Below are 9470 nucleotides of genomic sequence, written 5' to 3' on the forward strand. Positions count from 1 at the left end.
TGGGACTGGGCAGACCCGCCGCAGTAACCCGGGTGGAGCATACCCCCTGAGGTCGGACGGGACCTGGAGGAGTTGCTGGTCACAGAGCCCCCTGACTTGGGACAGGACCTGGATGAGCTGCTGGAAGCTGAGCCATTCCCCGCGCACAATGACCTAGAGGAGCTGCCCCTCGAGGAGGAACTCCCTGCATTGCCACCTGGGGATGAGGAGGGACTGGTGGGCCTACCCTGGACGGAGTGCCTCAGTGACCCTGAGGAGGCAGGTACCTGAGGATACGGGGAGGAAGTGGCCCAGGGACAGCCATAGTTAGTGGCTGGGACAGGGGCAAGCCCCGTCTGCGTGTTGCGGCGGGAGTCCCGCCGTCTGAGTGGCAACACCTTTGCCACTACTAGGGCCCTGGGCTGGGACGTAGTGGAGACCGGTGGGCCTGCGTCCCCCTCCCTCCTTCCCTAGCCACCCCGGGAGAGCCCCCTCCCGACCGCTCCCAAGAGCGGACCCACTGCTGGCTCGCTCTGCCTGAGGGCCCGAGCGATAGATTGCTTGCTGGCTCGCCCTGCCTGAGGGCCCGAGCGATAGACTGCTTGCTGGCTCACCCTGCCTGAGGGCCCGAGCGATAGACTGCTTGCTGGCTCACCCTGCCTGAGGGCCCGAGCGATAGACTGCTTGCTGGCTCGCCCTGCCTGAGGGCCCGAGCGATAGACTGCTTGCTGGCTCGCCCTGCCTGAGGGCCCGAGCGATAGACTGTTTGTCTGCCCACCCTGTCTCAGGGCCGGGGCACCAGACTCCTCGCACAGCTAACATTCCCCTTGTAGGAAGGTGCGGTGGCCTTCCTCCGAGCCGGGGCCCGAAGAAGAGCCACAACAGCGGGGCCGGACCGGACACCGTGCTATAGTGCCCCTCGAAAAGAGATCAAATTTAAATTTCTGCGCATGCCCCTGCTTCTGCATGTACTACCACCTTTTCAACAATTCATTAAATGGCACAGTGAACACGTACCAAATATTAGCTTTTCATCTTTAAGGATCAAGCCTGCCTTAGCTCACAAATAAAAATAACTTTTGGTAGCCTTTTCCTTACTTTACAGATCAGCATTTGCTCAGAAGCCCCAACTGGAATAACAAGGGTGTTGAAGGTTGTTGGCAGGTCTTTGCATGGAAGATTTTACAATTCCCAGGTGTGACAAATGTGATATTTATTTACACTCCTCTGGCTCCAAGAGCCATATGTTAACCCTGGATTGTAATGTGTTCTGTTCCATTGTAGTTATCATACTTTGGGTTAACGTGAACTTTGAAAGAAACTTTATTTTGTGCAAGGAGGGAGGAGCCCTTGCAAGGATTGTGGAGGCAGACATGCTGTGAAGCAGATCTGGTTTAGAACTTAATGGAAACTGGAATTCTTGGGGTTTTTTTTCCAAAACAGAACAAAAAATCAAAACTTCCCAAGGCATGGGAATTCTGAATTTTCATTTTAGACAAGTCACAACATTTTCTTTTGACCTTTGCAAATCATTTCTGGCAGGCTGCCGAGAAGCTGTAGAAGTGGGAACAATTTTCTGGTGGAAAATTGAAATTTTCTAGCAAACTGAAAATTTACCCATGGAACTTTTTAATTTTGTGGCAAGAGAATTTTCCACTGGAAAACCCATCTGATGAAAGATTGCCGATCAGCTCTACTCTTACTATACATTTAAATAGTTGCAGTATGCATAGGCCATGGCCATGCTCCTATCCCACCAAGACATATCTCACCCATTCATTCATGTGTGTTTCCCCAGTGCTTTACAGACAGATTATGGCTGCTTTATTAGGTCTGGAGGAGGAAAAAGGAATCTCTTTATCTTCTCCCTATCCTGCCAAGCCACACAGGGCCACTTATGATCTGCTTCAAAATGGACAATCCTGATCTAGAGCTAAATGAGCCACTACAGCCTCCCCACAAGCTCTTTGCCAGGAGCTGGCACAGACTCAGAAATGCATATAGTTCTGTAACTTCAAGAGAACATAAATTCTACCTACTGCATATACTGAGACAGCATTCAGATGACTTTAGCATTGATATTACTTGAAGCTTCTAAGCACTGATAGTTTAAATACATATTAATCATGCACTTTAAATCACAATGCCTTCAGATGTAACCTTACACTTGCCATATCTTCTACCACATTTTTTCTGTTTTCTATGCAAGATACAAAACTATAACCATCTGATCCTCTACAAATCATACAACTAAATATAAGATCAGCAGCCAGTCTCAGAGACGTACTCAGCTTCAGTTGACAGAATGACCAAGGCAGTTACATTTTTATCTTTTAATTCCAGAGGTTTGACATAAGGAAAGCTATTTAATACAAAGCGCAAAAAAAAAAACAAAAAAAAACCTCCCACCTATCTTTTGATGAGGCATTTGTCTTCAGTGACCTTTGGGATAGTGCTGAATTATTCTCCCTGCAGGGTACAATGGGTGAGGAAAATCTTTGAGACTGACTTAATGCCTGATCTTGTGAAACAAGATGTGTCATCAACTTAAATAACCATATTTCTCACAATTATATAATTATTAACATTTTGCCAGGCTGTCGATTTCCAGTTTGAGTATTGCAGTATTTTTGTTTTGTTTCCTTTTATTTTCCACCCCTCTTCCACCAGAGACAGAGCATGGGTGAAACCCTGACCCCACTGAAGACAAAGGGAGTTTTGCCACTGACTTCAATTAAACCAGGATTTCACCTCAAGACTGCAATAATATTCACAACTGTGTTTTTCTGTATTCACCTGGCTCTACATATCATCGTGATTTCTTTAAATTCACAGATATATAAAGCAAAATTTTGAAATGCTCGCTCATGAGACTGCTGCCACATGGATGGTCATTTGAGGCCATGAGTGAGCTGTACCCATATAACATTTGACCACCATCGAGTCAAATCTTTCTTTAACATCCCTTTGCTCTCCCCCAAGGTTTCCAGCTGGAGAGCTGCCTGAACCAATTTCAGTATTTCTTGCAGTGATTGAAAAAAATAATAATGTGCTGGCCTGAATGGTGGGAGGCTGTGTAACTGAATGACACGAAGAAGCTGTTCTGGAAAATCCATGTGTGTGTTCATGTGCATGTGGTTACATCTGTACTACGAGCTACAGGCGTAATTCCCAGCTCACATAGACATACTCATGCTAGCACTTACTGAGCTAGCATGCTAAAAATATTAGCCATGATAGCTTGGGCAACAGCAGCATGGGCTAGCTGCCCCAAGTATGTATCCACACTTAGGCTGTAGACATGCACAGTTCTAGCCTAATTTTCAGCCAGCTGGAGGGCACACATGTATCTCTAGGTGGGAAAAAAGACCCAATTTTGTATTATTAGAAGAGTGCACACCTATAAATTTTACTATAATTTGTTCCTATGTAGGGACTATGCCACACACTCTTTAAAGACAAAGTTCAATTCTGTGAAATCTGGAATTGGAGAGTAATTTCGATCAGACCAACTTAAACACCAGAGACACAACATAAGGGCAGAAGCAATTTGTTATTACATCAGTGAATTACTTTTCTAGATTATCAAGACATTGTTTACAGAGAAATCCACCATAATATTCTCTATGGTGCTCTTTGGAAAATTTTACTCTTCTAGTTAGTTTTAGTCTATTTGTTTTTACTTGTTTTCATTATTTTTGTCCCCGTGAGTAGTGCTGAATGTTTATCAACAATACATTTTATTTCCCTCATGTCAGACCAGTTACAAAGCTGATACAAATCTCTCTAAATCTTTCTTACCACTTGATGTGCATTCATTATTCTTCCTATAATTCTGTCACCAGCCAACCATTTAACTGGTTTACAGTCACTTCAAGTCATTTATGTAGATTAGAAATTGCAAAAACCTACAGGAGTCCTACCTGATACTGCCTCAGATGAATGTGGTCCTTTTCCTGTCAAATAAACTTGTATTGTATAGTCACCATTTCCATCTGCAATCCATACTTTTATTTAGCTTCTGACTTAAGATGGAATCATTTGTGGAGATCTTCATCAATCAGCCCAGCATAGTTTATATATTATATAACTATTCCAGCATATATATATATTATATAACTATTCCAGCATAGTTTATATATAGTGATCTTCAGATGAGTATTTCTGGGCAAAAAATAAAAGCAGTCATTACAGCAGATAAAGAAAAGGTAACCCTCAACAGGTGAATTTTAAGACTTGACCAAGAAAAGCCTAATCTGTGAAAGATTAATTTCATATGAATGATAAATTCAGCTAAAACCAATGACCCAGGCTTAATTAATGAATAGTCAACATTCCTGCAAAGCTCGATAGTTCTTGAAGGTCTACATGAAATATGTTTCGTTTCAGTCTAGTTCCTAGAGCACAAACATTCCCATCATAAAACCACCACCATAATTGGTATTGATTGGCAAATTGGCAGTCTAATGATAGAGGGCCAGAACTGAATGAGCAGAATGTGTACAGATCTCTCCAGGCTGAGTTGAAATACAGTGGTTTGGCAGGATAGAAGTTTAGAAGCACTCATTTAGTGAATCAATAGAGGGCTTCACTCTCTAGGACTATCAGTATGACAGCTTTTACAAATACTAAAGACACAGGTAAAAACCATTAACAGGATGTAATAAAGAAATAATAGGTAAGTTGTGGCACTGGTAACTGCAAATCAAGCAGGTATTTGCTGTTATAATCAGTTTATAAATAAGTAACAGATGAGCCAGCCTATATACAGAGCTTGGAATGACATCACTATAGATGAGTAGGTACTGAAGGTGACTGAAATGGTTGTGCCATACTGTCCTAGAAAGCAAGAATGCTTATGTATTGGCATTATAATATTTGATTTCATGGCCAAGATTGTATGGCCCAAGTTATGTAGCCAAATATCAAAGGACGTGGTACACCAGTACCATTTGCCAGCTTTCAAATCATCCACATTCCTCTAAATACTAGATCTTGTCATAGAATCGTAGATAAGAAAAAAAATTCCTGGGTCATTTGCCATGTAGGATCATGCAAAGCTCTGAATCTGGAGAAACAGGAAAAAAAGGAGAAGCCGACGTCCTCAGGAAATAAATGATCATTGTAAATTAACATTGCCTTATTCATTCCCTTATCCCAATCAAGTTTAATATATAGATATAATATGTTAAATTCCAACTCCATTTTTAATATGTTCTTGCCTAGCAAATTAAGGATCAAATTATGGCTCTAAGAGCGAGTGAAGTGCAAAAGTGTGGATGGGAGACTATCTTAAGAACCTGAATGGTGTTAAGGGAGGGAATAACACCTGTGTCTGTCATTATGCCTCCTTGGATGCCAGGGGAAAATTGCTGATCTGTGGTAATACTACATCACCATATGCGTGTAGAGAGCTTCTGAGACACTCTTTCAAGAAGTACCCAGGGTTGTAAGACACCTCCACCACCCCTTGCGCTTAGCATGAGGCAGTCTTGTCTGTACTTGCTATGGATCAACTCCCTGAAATCAACAGCCTTGGGCAGCACAATCACTATTTTCCAGCCCTCTTCCCCCTTCACCCTCCTGTCCTTGGGAGGGATGGGGACTGGTGTGTGCCTAAGTCCTCAAAGCATTCCCTGCAGCGTCCCGTCCGTTATCCACTGGACACTCGCTGAATTAGCAGGCCTGCTCTTCCCAAAGGAATGGTACACAGCAGCTTGTAAGCTTCAACTCAGGATCATTGCTTTGCTTAACATCTCAGCTCTGAGATATATTTATAGTGAACGTAAGAAAAAGTTTATCATCATAGAATAGAGATTCAAGAGATAGTGAGTAAGAATATTGGAAACAAATGGTTACATATGAAACTAAACTTAATTAACCTCCTGTCTAAAGAAATGTATCTCATCCAACATTCTCTCCAATGTTTTCAGCTAAACTTGATTGAGATCCCAATTTCATGAAGCAAATTTGCTGTCCATTTACTTCCTAGGTGATGGATGCCCAGGTGTATTATTTGATCCCCAGATGCTGTAGAGCAAATCTTTGAAGTACACCTCAAGATAAGGTTCTCCCCGCCTGCTGTTTTTCTCTTCCTGTTAGTTTCTTTCCAAAATTCTTAAAATACGCCATTTGCATTCCGTTCAGATTGGTGATATGAGATGCATAGTGAACGAGAGAATACTCAAGTTACATGTAAACGGATAGATGGATAAACATCACGTGTCTGACAGAAAATCCGTTTTTTCACCTTTGCGGTGACCAACCCCCATACACTGACTTTATGAATATATTTTCAATGTAACACAACTCTTTATGTAGTAACTGTGCCCGCATTTTACAATGACCTGATGACTACTGTGACACTGGCTTTTCTTTGAGACCTCCCATGACATTCTTTGATGGCTTAGTATGAACATAACAGACTCAGCATTCCTGTAACCCTTATACACCCCCTCTGTGCCCCTTGCCAGTTAACACTGAGAGATTCCTGGATCACAGCTTCTTCTTTCATTTCCCTATGCTGCTCCCCGTACTAGCTAGTATGCAAGGGGCCAGGGCCTTACCTGGACATGTTTCTTATAGGGTGCACAGTATCACTGGTGGCACTGAGTGGCTCTCCTCTCCCATTGCAACCCAGGCTGCAGCATTATTGTTGCTTCCTCTGTGAGTTTGCTGCCACTTCTTAATATACACCACCCAGCGTACCCCATTACAGGGAAGCCAAAGTAGAGCCTTAAGTATTTAGGTCTCTGCTGTTTTTTTAAGGAAATAGCTGGAGCTGGGGATAGTGAGGTTCTGCACAGCTCCATGGGGAGCTCTGAGAGCCACAATGCTTTCTTGGGCATTCAGAGGAAGTGCAGTAGCTACTGCACCTCTTACATAGACAGTCTCCTCTCTGCAGCCAGCTGCACCTCAGCCCTCCCTTCTTCAGGGTGAAGTGAGCCCTGAAACATTATAGCATTTGTGCTCAGGGGAGCCGGGTGCCCCCCCATACATCAGGCAGTCACAGTCTGAGGCATGATGTTACTAAGGAGTACATACACATCCTGTTCCATTTCCACCCAGTGGCTGGGCTCCCCCTCCTCTACTCTATTCTCCTACTCGAAGCATTGTAATCATTCTTAATATCAATAAAGTGGGTAGGGTGGTGAAGAAAGGGAATTTCTAACCATAACATCTTGGCTTTGTTCACACCTAAGACACATGAGGTGGGATTTGTATAGGTAACATTAAAAACACCTGATTAATCCTTAATGGCCATCAGTGGCGTAACCATGCCTGGAGGCCAAACCTGCATTTGTGCCCCCCCCCCCCCCACACACACACACAGGTACGCTAATGGTGGCCAAATCATTTTTATGGCACATACTTTGCTCATCAAGCAAATAGAGACGTTTCCCTGATGAGGTCTTTTCTTTTCCCCACGGCATATTAAATGGATATATTAAACTGTTGTCTCTGAAATGTTTCACTTGATGGTGAGAACATAAGAATGGCCATACTGGGTCAGACCAATGGTCCATCTAGCCCAATATCCTGTCTTCCAACAGTGGCCAATGCCAAGTGCTTCAGAGAGAATGAACAGAACAAGCAATCATCAAGTGATCCATCCCCTATCATCCACTCCCAGCTTCTGGCAAAGAGAAGCTAGGAACACTTAGAACATGGAGTTGCATACTAGACCATCCTGGGTAATAGCCATTGATGGACCTATCTGCTATGAATTTATTTAGTTCATTTTTTATCCTATTATAGTTTTGGCCTTCAAAATATTCCCTGGCAATGAGTTCCACAGGTTGACTGTGCATTGTGTGAAGAAGTACTTCCTTTTGTTTGTTTTAAACCTGTTGCCTATTCATTTCATTAGGTGACCCCTAGTTCTTGTGTTATGTTAAGGAGTAAATAGCACTTCCTTATTCACTTTCTCCACATCAGTCAAGATATTATAGACTTCTAACATATCCCCATTTACTTGTCTCTTTTCCAAGCTGAAAAGTCCCAGTCTTATTCATCTCTCCTCATACGGAAGCTGTTCCATACCCCTAATCATTTTTGTTGCCTTTCTCTGTACCTTTTCCAATTGTAATATATTGTTTTTGAGATGGGACAACAAGATCCACACACAGTATTCAAGGTGTGGGTGTACCATGGATTTACATAGGGGCATTATGATATTTTCTGTTTTATAATCAATCCCTTTTCTAAAGATTCCTAACTTTCTGTTAGCTTTTTGACTGCCGTTGCACACTGAGCAGATGTTTTCAGAGAACTATACATAATGACTCCAAGATCTCTTTCTTGAGTGGTAACAGCTAATTTAGATCCCATCATTTTGTATATATAGTTGGGATTATGTTTTCCAATGTGCAGTAGTTTGCATTTATCAACATTGAATTTTATCTGCCATGTTGTTGCCCACTCACCCAGTTTTGTGAGACCCCTTTGTAATGGGGGCCGGATTTCCAATTAGGCACAGTAGGTTTGTGCCTAGAGGTGCCTGCATTTTAGGGGTGCCTAAACAGTGGTGGATTACCATACGGGCTAATAGAAGGCCCCAGCCATTATGGGGGCCCTGCACGAGCCCTGGAACTCTGCCCCTGCCCCTTGCTCCTTCTCCTCTGCTTAGGACCCCAAAACCCTGCTCCTCCTCACCGCCTGAAGGTCCTCCCTCTGGCCAGGCTGGAAGCCAGACCCCAGGGGTGAGCATATTACCCCTCCTCCCCCCCGCCCAGAGCTGGCCGAACCAGTCACCCCAGCCCCTACCCCCTACCTCCACCCTCCCAAGCAGAGCTGGCCTGGCCAGCTCCCCTGTCCTCTGTGGAAAACATGAAGGTTAGCTGTAGCAGGGGGTGGGGAGATGGAGGTGCTGAAGATGCTGTGCTTGGGCATTTAAGGTGTAAATCCAACCCTGTTTGTAACTCTTCACAGTCTGCTTTGGACTTAATTATCTTGAGTGATTTTGTATTGTCTGTAAATTTTGCCCCTCGCTGTTTACTCCTTTTTCCAGATCATTTATGAATATGTTGAACATCCCTGGTCCCAGTACAGACCTTGGGGGACACTGCTATTTCCATTTATTCCTACTTTTTGTTTTCTATCTTTTAACCAGTTATTGAGTCATGAAAGAACCTTCCCTCTTATCCCATGACAGCTACTTTGCTTAAAAGCCTTTGGTGAGGGACCTTGTCTGAAAGTCTAAGTACATTATATCTACTGGATCACCCTCATCCACATGGTTGTTGATTCCCTCAAAGATTCTAATACATTGATGAGGCATGATTTCCCTTTATAAAAACCATGTTAACTCTTCCCCAACAAATCATCTGTGTGTCTGATAATTCTGTTCGTTACTATAGTTTCAACCAATTTGCCTGCTACTCAAATTACTGACCTGTAATTGCCAGGATCATCTCTGGAGCCTTATTTAAAAATTGGCGTCACATTAGCTATCCTCCAGTCATCTGGTATAGAAGTTGATTTAAGTGATA

The sequence above is a fragment of the Emydura macquarii genome, unplaced genomic scaffold (genome assembly GCF_026122565.2).
Source record: "Emydura macquarii macquarii isolate MOO-44397 ecotype Brisbane River unplaced genomic scaffold, CSIRO-AGI_Emac_v2 contig_2636, whole genome shotgun sequence".
In the NCBI taxonomy this organism is placed as follows: domain Eukaryota; kingdom Metazoa; phylum Chordata; order Testudines; family Chelidae; genus Emydura; species Emydura macquarii.